Source organism: Cnephaeus nilssonii, assembly GCF_951640355.1.
Source record: "Cnephaeus nilssonii genome assembly, chromosome: 1".
Lineage (NCBI taxonomy): Eukaryota > Metazoa > Chordata > Mammalia > Chiroptera > Vespertilionidae > Cnephaeus > Cnephaeus nilssonii.
The window spans coordinates 51,716,276-51,735,594 of NC_137072.1; positions in this window are offsets into that span (position 1 = coordinate 51,716,276).

The following is a 19,319-nucleotide window of genomic DNA, read 5'->3' on the forward strand; positions in this document are numbered from 1 at the left end:
CTGGTTCATAGGTTGACCTCAATCACTGAGCCATGCCAGCTGGGCTACTGCTAAGGAGAAGGAGTTATTACCACCTCTTGAAGGCAGAAAAAAATATATATATATATTAGAGGCCTGATGCACGAAATTCATGCAAGGGGCTTGGCCCTCGCTGCCCTTGCTGGCCCCCCGCAGCCCTGGCTTCATCCGGAAGGTCCTCCAGAAGGATGTCTGGAAGGTCATTCGGCTGTTTGGTCTAATTAGCATATTAGCTCATTATTATTAAGATTATTTGGAATTCCTCTGCATGCAATATTTGTCTCTTCTTCCTTATTTATTTACTCACTAGAGGCCCGGGCACGAATTTGTGCATGGGTGGGGTCCTTGGCCTGGCTGGCAATCAAGGCCTATGGGGGGGCCGGCCGGCCCGGGGGAGGGGTGTGGGAGGTTGGCCGGCTGTGCCATAGTGACTGGTCGACCGGTCGTTCCGGTGGTCATTTGGTTGTAATGGTCACTTAGACTTTTATATATATAGATATCCTTATGGACTCATGGCTATTTAATTTATATTTTGATTTATAATCAAATACTAATTTATTTGTCTTGCTGCTTAAATTGTTCCAACTTGGGCTCTTTCAGTTAGCTTCTGAGTCCCTTTGATATATCCCTATCATTGTGTGTGTGTGTGTGTGTGTGTGTTTGAACACTTCCTTACTTTCTGGCACTATAAGATACTTCAGGCTCATCTTGTATTTTTCTTGCATCATTCTTAGAATCAACCATTTCTCAGGAGCCCTGTTCATTTTATTAATATCACTGAGAAATGGCATTAGAAAGCAAGATCTGGGCTCTTGGGCTATTTTGACTTTATTGCTGAATTGTAAGACTTCTTTATATATTCAATATACAATTCTCTGATCATATATATGATTTATAAATATTTTCTACTACTCCTGGGATAGCCTTTTCACTCTCTTGGTAAGATCCTTTGAAGCACAAAAGTTGTATTTTTTGATGAAGTGTGATTACCTATTTTTTTTCTTTTGTCACTTGTGCTTTTTGTGTCATATCTAAGAAACAATTGCCTCATCCAAGGTGATGAAGATTTATGCCTGTTTTCTTCTAAGAGCGTCATAGCTTTAGCTTTTACATTTAGGTCTTTGATCCATTTTGTGATAATTTTTGCATTTTGTATTTTGTGAGGTAATGGTCCAACTTTATTCTTTTGCATATGGCCACCCAGTTGTCTCAGCACCATTTTTTGGAAAGATTATTCTTTCCTCACAGAATTGTCTTGATATCTTTGTCGAAAATGTAAGGGATGATTTCTGGATTCTCAATCCTATTCCACTGATCTACATGTCTGTCTTCAATCCACTACCTTTCTGTTTTGATTACATTTTTGTTGTGGCTTACATATTTTAGTAATATCATAAACACAATACATGTAATAGTCCTATTGGTGAGCTGCCAAGAGGCTGTCCAGGTGACCTTACCCAGGGTGTCTACATTTTTATTGTGGCCCATATTGGACTGGAATCTTTATTCACTTGCCACAGTAGAAGGTGGGAGGTATAGAAGGGACTGTAAAATTCCGTTGGGGCATAATGACAGGGTGTGACATTGGCCAGCCCTCTAAACTGAGCAGCTCTAAATGAACATAGACAAAGCCACCAACAAGGAAAAGGGAGGGCGCTTTGGGAATAAGGAATACAATGCATGCTTAGTTCGCTGTTTCTGGGAAGCTCTTAGAGATGCTCTCCCCAGAAGCATAGCCCAAGGGGCTGTAAGAAAGCCACTCTGCCCTCCGTGTCACTTCTGCTTGGCTCTCCGCTACCAGGACTAGCCTCTGTGAGGTCTTCCGTGAAGTCTAAAGTGCTAGCATGCTCTGGGAGTCCATAGAAATGAATCCACTTTAAAAGGAGGCCTCACAGACACTTTTTAGACAGAATTCCTGCTTATGCCTTGGTTATGTGTCTGAAAACAAATGATCCTTTAGATATGTTGAATCATTATCTGCTTGGCCTAAATTTCTATTGACATAGGCCAATTAAAATTGTACACTTAAATGGCATTTTCCCCCCTTATAAAACTGGAATTCTATGATTTAAAATTTTTTCCCCTTTGTTTTAGAGAGAGAGGAAGGAAGAGGCTTGGAGAGAGACAAGAACATTAGTTGCCTCTTATACCCTGACCAGGGATTGACCCTACAACCTGGGTATGTGCCCTGACCAGGAATCACACTGATAGCTCTGTACTGCCACCAACTGAGCCATACCAGCCAGCGCTGGAATTCTAGAGCTTTATTTCAGTATCAGTAGCCAGGCATTTTACAAAAGTTCATGAATTATTGAATAAAATAAAGATCTCACAAGAACACAACGGGAGTTTTATTGGTGGGTCCAAAATAAATTCTTCCTAAAAAAATCTGATTAAACATTTTAAAAAGTGTTCACTTTTATTTTATGTTTTTAAATTGAACTTATTGGGGTGACATTGGTTCACAAAACCCTACAGGTTTCAAGTGTACAACTCAACACAGCATCTGCACACTGCCTGGTGCATCCACTGCCCACGCAGTCTCCTTCTGTCCCCACCTCCCAACCCACCCTTTGCTCACCTCCACCTGCTCCCAACACCCTTCCCTCTGGCTATCACCACACTGGGGTGTTATGTATATATGTTTTTTGCTTAATTTTTTTACCTTCTTTCATCTAGACCCCCAACTCCCCTCCTCTCTGACAACGGTCTGTCCACTCATCTACTGATGGGCACTTGGGCTACTTCCAGGTCTTGGCTACTGTAACAACACTGCAATGAGCATAGGGGTGGATATAGTCTTTCAAATAGGCATTTAAGGTTTCTTCGGATGTATTCCCAGAAGTGGGATTGTTGGTCTAAAGGCAGTTCCTCAATTCTAATTTTGAATGAATTTTCAGAGGCTGACTGTGGACTAGTATGAGTGAGAAACTCCTGGGGACCACAGTTTTGGGGTAAGTCCCTATATTTTTGTAGTCTTTACCTCCAGGAACCCAGCAGGTGTTCATGGTGAAGATCTAAATGTGAGTGTACTAAATAAACCAACTAAGGACAGAGTGTCATTGTGGATTAAAAAAACACATCAAGACTTAACTATAAGAAACCCATTTTAAATGCAAAGACACAGATTATAAGTAAAGAAATGGAGGAAGATATACCATGCTAACATTAATCAAAGAAAACTGGAATATATATATGTTAATTTCAGACAAAACTGGCTTCTGAAAAAGAAAAATTATTAGGAATAAAATGAGGTATTACATAATGATAAAGGGTTTAATTCTCCACAAAGACATAACAATCAATACCATGTATGCACCTAAATATGCATCAAAATAGGTGAGTCAAAACCTGATAGAACTGAAAGGAGCTATAGATAAATCCATCATTACACTTAGAGACTTCAATAGCCTCTGCTAGAAACTAAGAGACCAAGCAGACAACAATAATCAGTTAATGATTTAAACAGCACTATCAATTACCTGGGTCTAATTGACACCTGTAGAATAGTCCATCCAATAACAGCAGAACTCATATTCTTCTCAAGCTTACATGGAACATTTAACAAGATAGACCACATTCTAGGCCATAAAACACACCTTAAAAGTTTAAAAGTATAGAAATAACACAAAGAATGTCCCCAGAGAACAATGAGATTAAACTAGAGGCTAACAGCAGAAAGGTAGCTAGATAATCCCCCAAATATTTGGAAATTACACAACACATTTCTAAATAACCCACAAGTTAAAGAATTCTCAAAGAAATCTAAAAATATTTTAAATTTTACTTGGAAGAAATTAAAAAGGAAAAAATTGAGAAAATTGATCACATAAGCAACAAAAACTTTGACTGACAAAAACATTATTTTTGTTGTTACTTCATAACTGTAATTTTGCTACTGTTATGAATCGTAATGTAAATACCTGTGTTTTCCGATGGTTGACCCACAGGTTGAGAACCACTGTCAGGGGTCGCCTAAGACCATCGGAAAACACAGATATTTACATTACGATTCATAACAGTAGCAAAATTACAGTTATGAAGTAGCAACGGAAATAATTTTATGGTTGGGGGTCACTACAACATGAGGAACTGTATTAAAGGGTCGCGGCATTAGGAAGGTTGAGAACCACTGGCTTAGAAGGAGATGGGTGAGAGAACCAGGACAGGCCAAAGGAGGGAAACCAAGCAGGTGTGTGATCTCCGCGGAGACCAGCTTCAGCCTGGCCCCAGGGGAAGCTCTGAGCAGGAACCGCACCACAGAGCGGGCCGTAGTCTCTCTGCTGAGAGAAGCAACTTGCCCTTCGTATCTGTAAGTCATTGGCTGAGGTCTGGGGATCAATGGGGGACATAGCTTCCAGGTCAAGATGGCTTCTATTTGGCTGGAGGCAGTTCTCTGGGGAAGGGGGCAGCTGAGAGGCATTAGCGTCCTTTGCTCCCCGCAGCCGAGTGTCAGGTGCACCGGCCCGAAGGGAATCTGAGCAGGCACCACCACCTTTCATTGGTTACCTTTAGTAGAATCCGGAGTTCCCCTGAGAATCTGCAGGATCTGTCAATGAATGAGGCCAACCGTGTGCTTAAATGTCCCCTAAAAAGGTCCCCTAATAGCAAGTGAAAAGGCTTTCGACAGAAACTAATGGATGTAGTCCAGACACATAATTGTGAAACTCATGAATCAGATTCTGACTTGTAGTCCCATTGTCTAGGATAATCATTTGTTATCTTGAGCCAGACACTCTGCTGGGACCCAAGTGTTAGTTTATGAACATTTGATTATTCTGGAGTCCCAGCTGCAAAATGCCAGAAGCTTGACTCTTCAAATATATCACTTCGTTACAGGCAGTAATGGCTCCAACGATGGTGGCAGAATTTAGCCCAAGCAAATGTTTATAATTGACAATGAATGTGTGAGCAGGATGCTAATGATGTGCTGATGATTTTCCCCTGCCACAAACATTAGCTCTTGTTTGGTTTAACTGTCAAACTGACATTATAGATTAGAAATGACAGAATGCTGGCAAAGACCCACAGTGGAGAAAAGTATTAAGAAAATTTATAAAGTATGCAAATTTTGATACTTCTGTTTCCAAATTTAAAGTGTTTGTGGGTGTTAGCAGGAGGTCATGGCTTAATGATGAGCCAAACGGAAAAGCATTTAGATTTATAAGCACACTTAGGTTTCTAAAACCTTTCCTTTTAGACCAGGAAGCCACGCCGATGACGCCTTCTCGGATTCAGGTGGATATCTTTAACTAAATAGCGGACTTTGCGATTAGACGTCTATACAAAACAAACATTTTGTTCTTTCTTGTTGCAAACACCAGTATTCAGTTTCTGATTATAATGTATGAGTGACCCTATATAGTTGCATATGTTTGGTTTGTTGGTAACATTGTTCTTTGTACTCACAGTGGTCTCGGCTCGTGTGTTATCATCATGAAGGTGACCACTGTTCCCAGCAGAGTCATGTTGGTGGCTTTACGTTGTGATGATTTTTGTGTCTGAACCTACCAGCCGCTGAGTCTGTCTTGCCCTTCGGTGTCGGGCATTAGGTTTTACTGACAAGGTGTGGGGGTGCGCCATCTGAGCAGCAGGGTCTCTCCTAGCCGTGGCAGGTACACAGACCCTGAACTTAGCCTGTGCCTGTGGGCGCCGTGTCCTTCAGTGACATTGTCCTTCAGCGACTCACGAACATCTTGACCTGCTTATTCTTTGGGAGTCTCCTGTCAGTGGTCACAAAGCAGCAGCGAATGCCAGGCAAAGAGACATGGCGACACAGCAGGCGGTGGGGTGGCCTGGAGGAAGTGACACTGCATGTTGTTTCTCCAGGGACTCCGCCCTGCCCCCCATTGAACTCAGCGGCAGGGCTAGTAGGCATTTTCAAAGCTCCCTTATCGGGGGTGAGAAGGGCAGAGGAGCCCAGCAGCTGTGCTCACCGATGGGCGTTTGATCACAGCTTTTCCTGGAAGAACAGCGGCACAGGTGTGTGTGCACCTCTGGCTTTAATCTCTGACACAGCAGCGCAGCTTTGCTTTGAGATGCAGGGCGCTGCCTCCTCCTTCCATCCGCTTGTGTCCCTCCAGGACGTCAGAACAGCAGCAGCAGGTGACAGCTCACATCATGGTAGCTCCGGGCCCATTTACTGAGAACTCACTATAGGCCAGGCATTGTGCTAAGGAAAACATGTGCTGTTTTATCAAGTCCTTCCAGCTGCCCAATGATGTACTGAAGGTACTAAGAGTAAATACTTTTATTATTCTTACTAGAGGCCCGGTGCACGAAATTCGTGCACGGAGGGGGGTTGTCCCTCAGCCCAGCCTGTACCCTCTCCAATATGGGACATCCCTCTCACAATCCAGGACTGCTGGCTCCCAACTGCTTGCCTGCCTGCCTTCCTGGTTGCCCCTAACCGCTTCTGCCTGCCAGCCTGATCACCCCCTAACCACTCTGCTGCCAGCCTGTTTGCCCCCAACTTCCCTCCTCTGCCGGCCTGGTCACCCCTAACTGCCCTCTCCTGCAGGGTTGATCACCTCCAACTGCCCTCCCTTGCAGGCTTGGTCCTTCTCAACTGCCCTCCCTTGCAGGCCAGGTGCCTCCCAACTGCCCTCTCCTGCTGGCCATCTTGTGGTGGCCATCTTGTGTCCACATGGGGGCAGGATCTTTGACCACATGGGGGCAGCTATATTGTGTGTTGCAGTGATGATCAATCTGCATATTACTCTTTTATTAGATAGGATAGAGGCCTGGTACAGTGGTGGGGGCCAGCTGGTTTGCCCTGAAGGGCGTCCCGGATCAGGTGGGGGTTCCTTTGGGGTGTGGGGCGGCCTGAGCGAGGGGCCTGTGGTGGTTTGCAGGCCGGCCACGCCCCCTGGCAACCCAAGCGAGGCCCTGGTATCTGGGATTTATTTTCCTTCTACAATTGAAACTTTGTAGCCTGGAGCGGAGCCAAGCCTGGGGCTCCCTCCAAGGCCGGCAGCCATTTGTGTTGGGGTTATAATTGAAACTTTGTTGCCTTAAGCGGGTGGGCCCGGCCAGGGTGTGCGGAAAGCTTTGTTTCCCCTGTTGCCAGCAGCAACCCTGGCCTGCTCTCTCAAGCTCCATTCTGCCGCCATTTGTTTGAATTTGTTTACCTTCTATAATTGAAACTTTGTAGCTTGGGTGGAGGCTTAGGCCTGGCAAGGGCAGGCGGAAAGCTTGGCTTCCTCTGTTACCTAGGAAACCTTGCTCTCTGTGGCTGTAGCCATCTTGGTTTGGGTTAATTTGCATACTCGCTCTGATTGGATGGTGGGCGTGGCTTGTGGGTGTGTCGGAGGTATGGTCAATTTGCATATTTGTCTATTATTAGATAGGATTTTGCAGTCAAGGAAACTGAAACTGGAGAAATTTAAATAAGTTTGCTGAGGTCACATAGTTGGGGCCCAACCCATCAAAACCATGTCTCTCTTTTTTAAAAAATCGTTATTGTTGAAACTATTACCTAGGTCTTCCTTTTTCCCCCTTAACCTCTTTCAGCCCGCTCCCATCCCCCATGCCCCAGGCCCTCTCCACTCCATTGTCTGTGTCCATGGGTTATGCTTATATGCATACAAGTTCATTGGTTGATCTCTTCCCACCCACCCTTCCCTCTGGGGCTCAGCAGTCTGTTCATGCTTCTCTGTCTTCGGGTCTATTTTTATCATCAGTTTATTTGGTTCATTAGATTCCACATACGAGTAAGATTGTGTTGTACTTATCTTTCTCTGACTGGTTTATTTCCTCAGCATAATATTCTCCAGATTTATCCATGCTGTTGCAAATGTAAGAATTCTTTCTTTTTTATTGCCATGTAGTATTCCATTGTGTAGATGTACCATAATTTTTTTTGTCCACTCATCTGCTGATGGGCATTTAGGCTGTTTCCAAATCTTAGCTATTATAAATTGCACTGCTATGAATGTAGGGGTGCATATATTCTTTCTGATCAGTGTTTCGGGTTTCTTAGGATATAGTCCTAGGAGTTGGGTCACTGGGTCAAATGGGATTTCCATTTTTAATTTTTTGAGGAAACTCCATACTGTTCTCCACAATGGCTGCAAAACCCATGTCTTAACCACTAGGCTAAACTGCCTCCAGGGCCAATGTTTGCATGTGCAGCAACGTCCTCACTCTGTGTACTGGCTGCATGCAGCACAGGTGAGTGGCTGTATTTGCAGTTACCTGACTGGATGAAGGAGCATGTGAGAGTATGGCTTTTTAATAATTTTTAATCCTAGCCACTTGAACTGACATATTTCTTCAGGCGAGTTTCTCGGATTATTTTAATCAAACAAAGGTGTTCTTGTCACCATTGTCTTGGCTCCGTAAATTCAGGCAGATGACAGGTCCTGTGGCTTTCACTTCCTCAGCTCCCGAGTCAGCTCTTTATCTCTGCCACGCAGATGTGGACAAGGCTCAGGCCGTCCACTCAGACTGCCTGGGCTTAGCCCTTTCCACAGGAGCCACTGACCAGATTCTTCTAGAGCTGTTCTATCATCAGTGCCCACACGCTGTCCGTGTCACGGTGGGAACTGCTGGTTATGCTTCACTGAGTGCACATCAGGGCCCTCGTGTTTGCTTTCCTTCTCCAGGTCACAGCTTGCATGTTGCTTTCCTTATCTCCTTTGTCTGTCCTGCCTAGGCCCACGTCTCACCACATCCACCATCGCTGCCCTGTTCTAAGTCATTGTCTCTGCACCCCTGCAGTGGCCTTTCTGCTTCCACTCTTATTTCCCTGTATTAGTCACCTATTGCGATGTAACAACTTATCCCAAAGCATAATGACTTAATAACGGCAAACATATAGTATTATCGCACAGTGTCTGTGGGTCAGGAAGCTGTAAGCAGCTTATTTGGGTGCCTCTGGCTCAAAGTCTCTAGGGACATTTTGGTTCATCTGTTGGTCGGGGCTTCGGTTATCTCAAGATCCGAAGGGGGCAGAAAGGTCTCCGTCCAGGATCACTCACGTGACTGCCACAGGCTGCAGCTCCTCGAGGCTTTGGACTGTGGGTCTCAGTTCTTTGTCACATCCTGCGGGTCTCTCCATAAGGTGGCTCACAATGTGGCAGCTGGCTTTCCCCAGAGTGAGAGGCCTGAGAGAGGGGGAGGAAATAAGAGACGGGGAGAGACAGAGAGAGGGAGGGAGAGGAAGAGGGAGAAAGGGAGAGAGAGAAGGAGTGCCAGACAGAATATACAGGAGGAAACCACAGTCTTTGTATAGCCTAATCTCAGAAGTGACATCCCATTGCTTCTGTCATATTCTCTTTATTATAAGTGAGTCAGTAGGTGCAACTTGTACTCAAGAGGGGGCATTAGAGAAGGGTGGCAAAAGGTGGGGGTCAGTGGAGCCATCTCAGAGTCTGCCTACCACATCCCTGCTCAGCACCCAGAGATACAATTTTTTAACCCTTTGCACTCGCTTGCTTTTTTCTCGATTCCTTTATTCTACTCGGGATTTAATTTCTTAAATACCCCAGATTTTACAAAGCACGGCAGTAGAATAAAAAACTGGAGTTTCTTTTCATACAAACTTATTTATTTGGATTTTTTTATATTTCAAATTATTGATACATTCAAAGAGTAATTTTAATCTCGATGCTAACCTTGTCGAGTCACACTCGACATCCTAGTGCAAAAGGTTAAAGCTTTTAAATTTGAGATCATTGTAGATTCCAAATATGTGATTTTAATTTATTGATTTTAGAGAAAGAGGACTGAAAAGAGAGAGAGAGAGAGAGAAAGAGAGAGAGAGAGAGAGAGAAAGAGACATCTATTTCTTGTTCTAGTTATTTATGCATATGTTGGTTGCTTCTTGTATGTGCCCTGACTGGAGATCAAACCCTCAACCTTGGCATATTGGGATGACGCTCTAACCAACGGAGCTACCCGGCCAGGGCCCAAAGATGTCATTTTAAAATATAAATCAGATCATGTTACAAACCTGTTCAAAACCTTTCAACGGCTTCCCACGGGCCGAAGCCCTCATCATCACCTACAAGGCCCTTCACGGAGCTCCGCTATTTTTCTGACCCCTTTTCTTTCCTCCCACTCTGCCCTTTGCTTCCTGTACAGGCCCCCTCTATTCCTGCCAAACCCACTCCCATCTTGGGGCCTTGAACTTGTAGTTCCCTCTGCACTGGACTCTTTCTGGGATAACGATGGGCTTCATTCATATCTCTTTGGAAGTGGCCCCTCTTCAGACACACCTTCCCTGGCCACCCTAACTAAAATGTAACCCTTGTTAGTTTCTATTCCTTATTTGGTTTAGTTTTTTTTTTAATATATATATATTTTATTGATTTTTTACAGAGAGGAAGGGAGAGGGATAGAAAGTTAGAAATATCGATGAGAGAGAAACCGACCAGCTGCCTCCTGCACACCCCCCACTGGGGATGTGCCCGCAACCAAGGTACATGCCCTTGACCGGAATTGAACCTGGGACCTTTCAGTCCGCAGGCCGACGCTCTACCCACTGAGCCAAACCGGTTTCGGCAGTTTTTTTTTTTTTTCATGTCGCATATCATTTACCTGACCTTGTATATTTCTGTGTCATCTGGAAGAATATTAAGGTCCGTGAGGGCAAGGACTTGGTTTTGTATTTGTCTGCATCCTCAGGGCCTAGGACCACACCTTGTCACAAACAGGTGATGATTATAATATGTCCCACTGGATTGAATTATGTGGAAGCAATAAACAAAATCCATATCTACCAAAACCCAAAGCAGAAATAAACAGAGCTTTATGATGTCCGTGTGCTCCCTGTGCCGTCTCTGCCCTTGGCGTGGCAGTTCATTCATTTCAGTTCTCCAGAATCAACGAGGAGTTTTTATCATCAAGAAGGCTGACTTGGGGCACAATCCACACCGCACTAAGCCCCACAAAGAGCCCAAATGGCCGCTTTGTGGGAAAAGTGTATTCAATCTTCTTTGTCTGCGTAAGGTGAGCTCGGCCGCCCTTCTTTTTGGAGCTCCTCAGTGAGGTGGACGCACTTCTTGATGACGGAGAGAGAGGGAGGCAACGGGAATCGAAGGCCAGGTTTTGAAGCATTTCTTGTAAGCACCTTCACTTCGATTCAAGCCTCCTCCACAGTGAGGGGGAGAGCCTAAGGTGGAGTGGTTGATCCCGTTGTCTTTACTTCAACAACAAAATGCCAAGTATATTTTTAGTGAAAGTTTCCGATATGCCTTTTAGCATGCCAGGCTTGTATCCTGGACTCTGTAACTTGTAAGAAAATGCTTGGGGCTACCGCAAGGAATGGCGAAGAGGACATCTAGGTATCCCCAGCTTTCGGAAGTTCACATTACATATGGCACGTTGCCTTTCCAAAGGACCTACATGGCTACCTGTTTTTGCTAACAGAAAGAAACCCCCAATAGACTTTTGCTTGTATGGGAAAAAACAAAACCCGAAAATTACGCTCAGCGCGTTGTTTTGCAGGACCCTGATAGAGGCAGCATGCACCCCGGGCAGCGAGAGTGGCCCCACCAGGCTCTTTCCCCCCAAACTGTGGTCAGCAAACTGCGGCTCGCAAGCCACATGTGGCTCTTTGGCCCCTTGAGTGTGGCTCTTCCACAAAATACCACGGCCTGGGCGAGTCTATTTTGAAGAAGTGGCGTTAGAAGAAGGTTAAGTTTAAAAAAATTGGCTCTCAAAAGAAATTTCAGTCGTTGTACTGTTGATATTTGGCTCTGTTGACTAATGAGTTTGCCGACCACTGCCCCCAAACCACAGTCAGCATCTGAGCATCAAGCCCCAGAGCTGGGAACGGCATCGGTGAGCATCTGTGCTTTATCTCCATTTATGTTGTGCATCCATCAGCAGGATGTGTCCTAAGGTATCAGAAAAGCCTAAAACTGCTCATAAGGGTGCTATGCTTAGTGAAAAACTGGACATAATTGTTTCCACCATAATGAATGAAATAAAGACACTGCATGTGCTGAATTTTGGGTCTGGGAACCCTGAAACATTTTTCCATATAAATGAATGGTAATTGCTTTTCCTCTTTGCATCATTTCAGCTTACAAAGTTTTCATAGGAATGTTCTGTTTTCAGATAGCAGCGGAAACCTGTACTATGTGATTTTTTAAGTCATTTTTTTTTTTTTTATCATGGTGAGAAAAGAATTTGATTCTCTTTGTGCTAAAACAACAGCACTTGCTTTTTGCACATTGTAACAGGAATGGAGGCGGGCGGGGGGGGGGGGCGTTGGAGGAGTCTCTGGCAGCTGTAGTTTTACGGGATTTTTCTTCCTTTAAAACATTAGCATCTCTTCTGTAAACCACAGACTATTTTTACTGTGTGGAACTGGAATGTCATAAGAGTCCTTTAGAATCATCGCTGTGGAACAAATTTTGTGTCAGCATCTTTGTTTTTTTTTTTTGAGTGGCATGGTGGACTTTTAAAACCCCTCCCTTTTTAAAAAACTCTTTCCCCTCAAAGCTGTACACATTAGAAAACAGTTGCCTCATACTATCTGGAAATCAATGCAAATAGAGAATCCCAAGTTGTTAAAACCTCTATTTTCTCACCTTGATGTGGAGCTGATATTCTCAATGCACAAGGTTATCGTGAAGACAATATAAACGCAGCTGTAAGCTCAGAGTTTTGCAAAGAGCAGCCTTTCCATAAATGTTCTTATCATTATTATAATATTATAATTTTATGGAGAAGGAACAAAAGTAAAGTGCTCAACTCATAGCCTTCACAACAAGTTAAGTAGTTCCACAGACATGGATGGCCGGGGAAAGCTGGCTGGTGGTGATTTTGTATCGCTTTGCACAATCTTTAGTAAAATGTTGTCAGTAAAGTATCGTTGCTCTCCTTCTATTATTTAGTAGTTAAATATGGTGTTTTTAAACGCAATTAATTGGTATCCTTTTAATTTTTACTTTTAAAAAACAGGTTCTGCATTTACATGTTTCAAAATTCAAATGGCACCCAGGGTGTACAGGGATAAGCCTGCCATCCTCCCCCTGAACCCAGATCCCAGCTTGGAGACAGCCAGTGTTACTAATTTCTTACTAGTCTAGTTAAATAGAAAGAGTTGTATATATTTTCCCCTTCACACAAGTTCAAACACATAGCACTTGCGGTTCTGCATCTTCCTGTTTTCACTTAGCAAATTATATCAATAATGATCCTCGTTTTTATGGTTGTATATAATTTTTTTGTATAGGTGACCATAATTGATAAAGTTTCCAATTAATGAAAGTCAGGTTGTTTCATTCCTTTGCTATTACAGACAATGCCTTGTGCATATGTCATTTCTCACAAATGCGAGCATGCCTGAAGGATGAACTCATGGAAGAGTGATTTTGGTGGAAATTGTCCACACCCTCACCAACAGCATGTGACACCAAATGTTCTACGCTATTCTGTTTGTATAGGTGAAGTTTCATTTGCATTACTCTTATTGTGAGTATAATTATACACCTAAAAGTATGTTCTAGAGCCTTTTCTGTGAATTATTGGTTCATCTCCTTTGTCCATGTCTCTATTGGGCTGTTGGTAAATTGGGATGTTAAAGGTTAGGGTATATTGGATAGTGAAAATAACTTGGTCTAAAATTGGTGGACTGCTATTCAAATTCTGGCTTAATCCTTTATTGATTACTAGAGGCCCAGTGCATGAAATTCATTCACGGGGGGGGGGGGGGGGGGGGAGGGGGCCCCGGGCCGGGGGTGTGTGTCCCTCAGCCCAGCCTGCACCCTCTCCAATCTGGGACCCCTCTCACAATCCAAGACTGCTGGCGCCCAACCGCTCGCCTGCCTGCCTACATAATTGCCCCTAACCACTTCTGCCTGCCAGCCTGATCACCCCCTAACCACTCCCCTGCCAGCCTGATTGATGCCTAACTGCTTCCATGCCAGCCCGATTGCCCCCAACTGCCCTCCCCTGCCGGCCTGGTCACCCCTAACTGCCCTCCACTGCCAGTGTGGTTGCCCCTAACTGTGCTTCCCTGCAGGCCCGGTCCCCCCCGTCCCAACTGCCCTCCCCTGCAGGCCCGGTCACCCCTAACTGCCCTTCCCTGCCGGCCTGGTCACCCCTAACTGCTTTCCCCTGCAGGCCTGGTCCCCCCAACTGCCCTCCCCTGCAGACCTCATCCCCCCCAACTGCCCTCCCCTGAAGGCCTGGGTCCCCCCCAACTGTCCTCCCCTGCAGGCCTGTTCGCCCCCAACTGCCCTCCTCTGCCAGCCAGGTCCCCCCAACTGCCCTCCCCTGCAGGCCTGGTCCCCCCAACTGCCCTCCCCTGCAGACCTGGTCCCCCCCAACTGCCTTCCCCTGCAGGCCTGGTCCCCCCAACTGCCCTCCCCTGCAGGCCTGGTCCCCCCAACTGCCCTCCCCTGCAGACCTCATCCCCCCCAACTGCCCTGCCCTGTAGGCCTGGGTCCCCCCCAACTGTCCTCCCCTGCAGGCCTGTTCGCCCCCAACTGCCCTCCTCTGCCAGCCAGGTCCCCCCAACTGCCCTCCCCTGCAGGCCTGGGTCCCCCCCAACTGTCCTCCTTTGCTGGCCTAATCGCCCACAACTGCCCTCCCCTGCCGGCCATCTTGTGGTGACCATATTGTGTCCACATGGGGGCAGCCATCTTGGACCACATGGGGGCAGCCATCTTGTGTGTTGGAGTGACGGTCAATTTGCATATTACTCTTTCATTAGATTATTAGATTAGATAGGATGTGCTTCAGTTTCCTCATCTCTAAATTGATAACAATGCCAACGTTATAGGGTTCTAGGAAGGATCAAAAGGGATCACATATAACACACTTAGTACAATATTTGGGCCTTAGTAGGGGTTTAATAAATTAAAAAGTGTTTTCTTGCCCTAACCGGTTTGGCTCAGTGGATAGAGCATTGGCCTGTGGACTCAAGGGTCCCAGGTTCGATTCCAGTCAAGGGTATGTACCTTGGTTGCAGGCACATCCCCAGTAGGAGGTGTGCAGGAGGTAGCTGATTGATGTTTCTCTCTCATCGATGTTTCTAACTCTATCCCTCTCCCTTTCTCTCTGTAAAAAATCAAAATATATATATGTTTTCTTTTTCCTCCCAGGATTTTATAAAGATTACAACAAACATTTTCTGTATTCCTAAGGAGTCAAACATAATTTCTAAAAAAAAAATAAAAAAAAGACTTATAGAGGAAGGAATAGAGGGTGGGACAGAGGAGACATGTTTTCTTGCCTTGGATATTGTGAATTTAAAAAAAAACAAACATATCTTGTTGCCCAGTATGCTTCTAAAGCCACTTCTTCCTCTGAGGGTGATCAGGGAATGCTAATTTTAATATTAGTACAAGCGAAACATAATTAGATAAGTAAATCTGCTGTGCCCAGATACACATTATGTATTACAAAGTCAATGCATAGTATGGCTTTACAAAGCCATTTGCTGCTGAGCACTATTTGGAGGCCATCAGGGCCTTGCCTAGGACCCTCCAGTCAGCTCTCCATAATGTTTGCGGAACTGACTTAGTGCACTGTTTCTTTTTGCAAAAGAGCAAAAATGTCATGTTCTAGACTCTTCTTGGAGCAGATGTGTGTTTTTCTCTCTGTATCACTAGTACCCAACTCAGTGCCAAGCACTGGGAGAGGCTGAACCTAACTGAACTGGGACTGAAACTTACTATGAATCAAGGTTAAAACCCAAAGAATGAAAACATCCCTGACTTTCAAAAGGACGTCGATTGATGCACGCTTCTGCCCTCCATCCATTTCATATGTCAGAGCTATCCACAGGGCCATGACTTCCCACTTTATTTTCAGTTTCCTTTTTATTTTATTTCAAATGTCCTCTCTCTGACTCACCAACTGTGATACGCTATATATTCATTTGAAATAAAATTAATTGTAAATCTGTTTTGTGAATTCCTTAATACCCCTTGGACTAAATAGAGAGATCTTAAGGTGCTGTGAAACCATGATGAAAATTTCACACTCTGGAGAGTCCAGGATGTGATAACTTAATAGCTTCATAGGTGGGTGCATGCTGAGGATGACTTTCTTGTATTTTCTCTCTTTCTATCCATTTAAAACTCAGTTGCTCTGTTCTCTATAGGCTGTGGTTACAGTTTTTGTGTGTGACTAATATACACCATGTTCAGCATCAACATGGTGTATATTTCAGCATGGAGTTCTCCAAGCCAGAATGAGAGATTCTCACAAGCCCAGCCTTTGCTGAAACTGGAGGCTGATCTCTGCAGTTCACTTCAGAGAAAACACACAGATTTCTGCAACAGTCTGCATTTGGCTCCTGGCACCTGGTCACCTTTGTCTGTGGAGAATTACCTCCTTTTCCTCTGTGTGCTGGAAAAGCCATTTGAAGTCCCTCCCTCCCCCCAGCCTGTGGGGAGGAGGAGGGGTCTGGAGGTTCTTCTTAGTGGCCAATACACTCAGCTCCCTGAGGTCTGGGAAGGCTGCAGGGATGAACACCCCGGTATTTTCCTGCGTTTAGCACACTTTAACCTTAGGAATATTTGTCAGTCATGGCGGGAGGGTCAACTCTGTATAAAATATCACTGCAAGGACGCTGAGCCTAGAGGTGGACCCTACAGTACCAGGTGAGATTACACAGTCCTCATTGCTCTAGATCAGTGATGGCGAACCTATGACACGCGTGTCAGCACTGACACGCGTAGCCATTTCTGATGACACGCGGCCGCTGAGGCGGCCACATGCCGAGGATGAAACATTTGCTGCTTCTTAGGATGAAACATTTGCGAAATAATGTTTTTTCCTCAAAGTGACACACTACCGAGTTATGCTCAGTTTTTTGGCGAAGTTTGACACACCAAGCTCAAAAGGTTGCCCATCACTGCTCTAGAGACTGGGCATCATTTATTGAGCCCTTTCCTGCTCCTTATTCCCTTCCTCATTGTTATCCATTTTACAATGATGTCTTCTTTAGGGCGTGTGCAGTAGAGTGAGCAAAGGCAACACATCTTGGTTAAGTTCTTCACTTGCTAGTTGACCTGGTGAAGGAGGGTAATCTCAGAGGCAGCATCCATTTGTGGTTCAGCATCAAGCTCCTATTCCCGAGATCTGTAACCATGGGTAGTTGAGAGTTCCCAACACACAATCCTGTAGATTCAAGCTTCAAGAAGAAACCTACCCTGGCTTGGTGGCTCAGTTGGTTGGAGCATCATCCCATACCCCACAAGGTTATGGGGTTTGATCCCCAGTTGGGATGTATACAAGAGGCAACCCATAGATGTTTCTCTCTCTCTCTCTCTCTCTCTCTCTCTCTCTCTCTCTCTCAAATCCATAGACATATCCTCGGGTGAGAATAAAAAATAAAACATCTGAAAGGGGTATGGAAGTAGAAGAGAATATAGGGGGATAAATGGTGATGGATAATAAATAAATAAAATAAATTAAAGATAAATTAATAAAAATAAATTTAAAAAGAGGAAGAAGAATCCTAGTTAGGCTTCTGGGCTTGAACATATCCTTCAGGATAGGAACCAGCTAACTTAGCAGAAACTCTCACATGTGAGAGCTTGCCAGGATGGGAGAATGACTCAGCAGTGGCTCAGGAAGCAAAATGCTAAACAGTGAAGACCTGGCTTATTAGTGTCAGAGAAGATTATCTGAAGGAGTGTGAGAAGCTGCAGGGACTGAGGGAAGAAATGAGGTAGTTCAGGTTGGCAAACTGCTTCAATCATCATGTACTCCTTTACGTCCCTCCTGCTAGTTGTAGTTTCAAAATCAGCAATAACTCCTTTCACAATAGTTAGGGATTATAAATGCCTATGCACACATTTGAGTGTGGTACATGTACTATTCAAGTGTTACACAACTAAACTGTGTTTGTGTAGCTTGTTTGTTGAATGAGATGGATTCAGGAGGATATGATCAGGAAGCAGTCCTATTTTCCTCCTACCACTGCCTGTAAACGCACTTGGTAGGACCTCCACTCAAAGCTGCTTCTTCTTCTTTTTTAAACTTATTTATTTATTTATTTTTATTTTATTGGTAAAGGTATTACATATGTGTCCTCTCCCCATTGCCCCCCAACCCTCCAACTCAGGCCCTCACCCCCCTGTTGTCTGTGTCCATTGGTTAGGCTTATATGCATGCATACAAGTCCTTTGGTTGATCTCTCCCCCTTACCCCCACCCTCCCCTACCTTCCCTCTTAGTCAAAGCTTCTTGAATGCATCTTGGGAGATATAGTTCTTTGGTTTCTTGTCACCTGACTGAATTCTCTTATCATTTATAATAAATTTATTTTTCAGGAGTTAAAATAGGTTTTATTTAGCCTCTAAAAGCCATGGTCACTACTACCTTTTTTGAAGTTTTTAGCTTATCTTCATTGTTGAAAGTATTACAGATGTACCTCCCCCCCCCCCCCCCGCCCCATTAACCCTCTCTTCCCCACTCCCTCCCACTCCCACCCCTCTCCAGGCCTTCACCGCACTATTATCTGTGACCATGGATTATGCCCGTCCCCCCCACCCCCACCCCCTCCAAGAATCGTCAGTATGTTGCATGCGTCCATGTCCCTGGATCTATTTTGTTTGTCAGTTTATTTTGTTCATTAGATCCCACTATAAATTGTAAGGACAAGAAAAAGGCTTTCTTTTTCTTTGCTGTGGCCTTCCACACTTTATGAGAAGCACCTAGTAACTAAACCCCAAGATTGTTTAGCTCCTGATTCAAATGGCCCCTCTGTTCAAACTGCAAGACAAGATAAGCTACTCTCAAGGCTACATTCTTGCATACCCCTCTTCCCTGCTGTTTTTAGAACTCAGGGATAATTCGAACCAAGGAGTCTCTAGTAAGAAAGTTCCCTACCCACCTCCCCTTCAAACAAGCCTCTTTTGAACTCTTCATAACTTTTGCTCTAAGCATGTTTTACAGGCTTGGGAAAAATACTGATAAGACACCTCCCTAGGACATCTGCCCAACTGTCTCCTGAAAAACAAACAAACTCCACTTCAGCCCCAAATCCTCCTCCCTTCCTTGTCAGTGGACAGAGCATCAGCCTGCGGACTGAAGGGTCCAGGGTTCGATTCCAGTCAAGGGCACATGCCTGGTTACAGGCTAGATCCTCAGTAGAGGGCATGCAGGAGGCAGCCAATCAGTGATTCCCTCTTATCATTGATGTTTCTATCTCTTTCTCCCTCTCCCTTCCTCTCTGAAATCAATAAAAATATATTTAAAAAATAAAAAGAATAAAATAAAAAAGGGAGGCATAAATGAGTTAGATGAAAGTCATTGGTGATAGATTAGGGAGGTGGGAGAAAGCAAAGTGGGGAACAAGTATACTGATAGACACATGCTTCTTTTACT